We start from the raw sequence: 2,572 nt of genomic DNA, 5'->3' as shown, positions 1-2,572 counted from the left end.
TTCTCTAGATGGATGTCTTCCCCTTTGGGTTAAAGAGACATCAAAATTCCCTCAAGAGAGCATTTGCCTTGGTTTACAGTATGTATGTATGTATGTATGTATATATGTATACATATATATACATACACACATATATCAAGTGGACAGCTAGGTAGTGCAGTGAATAGAGCATCAGGTCTGGAGTTGGGAAATCTCAGTTCAAAACTATGTTCAGACACTTATTAGCTGTGTGATCCTGGGCAAGTCACTTAACCCTGTTTGCCTCAGTTTCCTCATCTGTAAAATGTGCTGGAGAAGGAAATGGCAAACCACTCCAGTATCCTTGCCAAGAAAACCCCAAATAGGGTCATGAAGAGTCAAATACAAAAGAAACAATAGAACAACAACAAATACATAGCCAGTACCTGGTAGTTTTGTTGCTAAAATTCCCTCAAACTTTCCCCTCTTTCCATCCTCTCTATTATTGTTGAGGGACCACCATCTTCCCCATCATCAGGTTGTATTTGGATTTCATTCTCAGAATTCTTATTCTTTCTCACTGTCCCACCCCTAATATACCATGTTATTAAGTTGTCTCCAATTCAGTAAACTCCAGTGGCTCTCTATTATCTCCAGGATCAAATAGAAATCCTCTGTTTGGCTTTTTTTTTTCTTTTCCCAAAGGAAGCCTCACAGGTTTTATTCATCTAAGACTTAGGGGTGACTAAGAGGGACCAGCTTGGTTACTCTGGATACTCTGGTTCATGAAAGGGGCTAGGATACCTGGGAGGCTGGGGATAGATCTATGGGTCTTAAATCTGGCTCTGACATCCTAGCTGTGTGACATTTTAGGAGGTCACTCCAACCCTCAGTTTCCCCATTTGTAAAAATTAGAGTACATGGCCTTTCTAAAAGGTCCTTTCCATCCCTGCTATTTCAGGCTATAAAGTCCTTTCTATCTCTAACTCCTTTTGATTCCATTTCTATGCATCCAAATCTGGACTAGAGATGGGGCTAAGAAACCTGGGTCTCCCAGAGGCTCATGGCTGAGAAATCAAGATCCCCTGAGTCCCATCCCTGGAGAAGGGAGAGGTCAATGGTTAACAGGATAGATCTGAAGCATCATGGGTCTGGGTTTCTTTGGGTCAGGGTTCCTTTGTAGGTTGTAGTTCCCTGAGGTGGCCAACAATTGGACTGGCCAATCTTCCTGAGGGTTGGGGGGGGGAGTGTGTTGCTGCTTCTTCTGCTACCTCTTCTACATTTCATCCAAGATCCAAGTCCAATAGTGGCACAGATTTGTGTAGACACTGAGATATCTGGCCAGGACACAGTGTTCCATGCCCCAAGACACAAGGCCTTGTAGAGCCCCATTGCACACCAAGGGACCTCCAGAGTCACCCCGACAGGCGTCCTTTCCACCTCTCTCAGTCCTGGCACAGATCACACCTGGGGTGACATCATATCGGTGGTAAGCTCCTTTGCAGTTTTCCATGGATATGATACTGACATCCACACACTGGAGGGTGCTGGGATATCTGACGATAGGAGTGGAGACCCCAGCCAGACACCGGGCAGGCAGTCTTCTGCCAGCGGAATGGGGTCAGACACACTGGCTTCTTGAGGTAGAGCAGCATGAGGTCATGACTGGTAGTTCTAAAACTGTACTTGGGGTAGGAGATCTGGCGCTCCACCCTGATCAATTGCTGGAAGGGCTCCTGGTGATGGATATTATGCTTCCCCAAAACCACTCGAAGGTTCCCGTCATTACAATGAGCTGCTGTGAGGACCCACTGATCGGACAGCAGGACACCCCCACAGTAGAAATTCTGAGTGATGTACAATGCGCCCTGCCAGGGCTGGGAGTGGGGAATACAGGTTTTCTCACCAATGATCTTTTCCTCATTCCTCTTGCGGTGTTGGCTGGGGCAGTGACGCACAAAAGAAGCAGTGTTAACACCTGGGGTAGCATATCTGAAGGGATCTCAGGATGGGCTGGGGGAGGTCAAAGGCAGAGATGGGGCCTGAACAGAAGCCACAGTCTGGGTCCTGGAGGGAGAGGAGGGACAGAGAGCCAGGTATCTGCTAGGGAGGGGTGTCTGCAGAGAAGCAGCTGTCCAGGAGGAGGTCCCTTTCTCTGGTCTGTTGGGCTTTTTTTTTAAAAGCCTGCAAAACCGGGTCTCTTCCTCTCTTTTCAGGCTTCTTTTACCTTTGTTGTTGTTCAGTCATTTTCAGTCATGTCCAACTCTCCATGATCTCTTTCAGGTTTTCTTGGCAAAGATACTGGGATGGTTTGCCATTTCCTTCTCTAGCTCATTTTACAGATGAGGAAACTCAGGCAAACAGGGTAAAGTGACTTGCCTGGAGTCATATAGCTAGTATGAGTCTTCCGGACTCCAGGCCCTGACTTCCTGATTCCTCATTGACTATATTTACTATGCCACCTACACCTTGCTCCCTACCCCCAATCTTTTTTTTTTTTTTTTTGGTGAGGCAATTGGGGTTAAGTAACTGGCCCAGGGCCACACAGCTAGTAAGTGTTAAGTATCTGAAGTCACATTTGAACTCAGATCCTCCTGAATCCAGGGCCGGTGCT

General features: G+C 46.8%; 1 pseudogene; it reads right to left on the bottom strand.

Annotated features, from left to right (window-relative positions):
- Positions 1 to 1,234: 1,234 nt before the first annotated feature.
- LOC122750843 lies at positions 1,235 to 1,948 on the bottom strand (annotated as a pseudogene).
- Positions 1,949 to 2,572: the final 624 nt, after the last annotated feature.

This window comes from Dromiciops gliroides, chromosome 1 (assembly GCF_019393635.1).
Source record: "Dromiciops gliroides isolate mDroGli1 chromosome 1, mDroGli1.pri, whole genome shotgun sequence".
In the NCBI taxonomy this organism is placed as follows: Eukaryota; Metazoa; Chordata; class Mammalia; order Microbiotheria; family Microbiotheriidae; genus Dromiciops; species Dromiciops gliroides.
The sequence above is the reverse complement of the archived record's forward strand: the minus strand, read 5'-3'. Positions and strand labels throughout refer to the sequence as shown.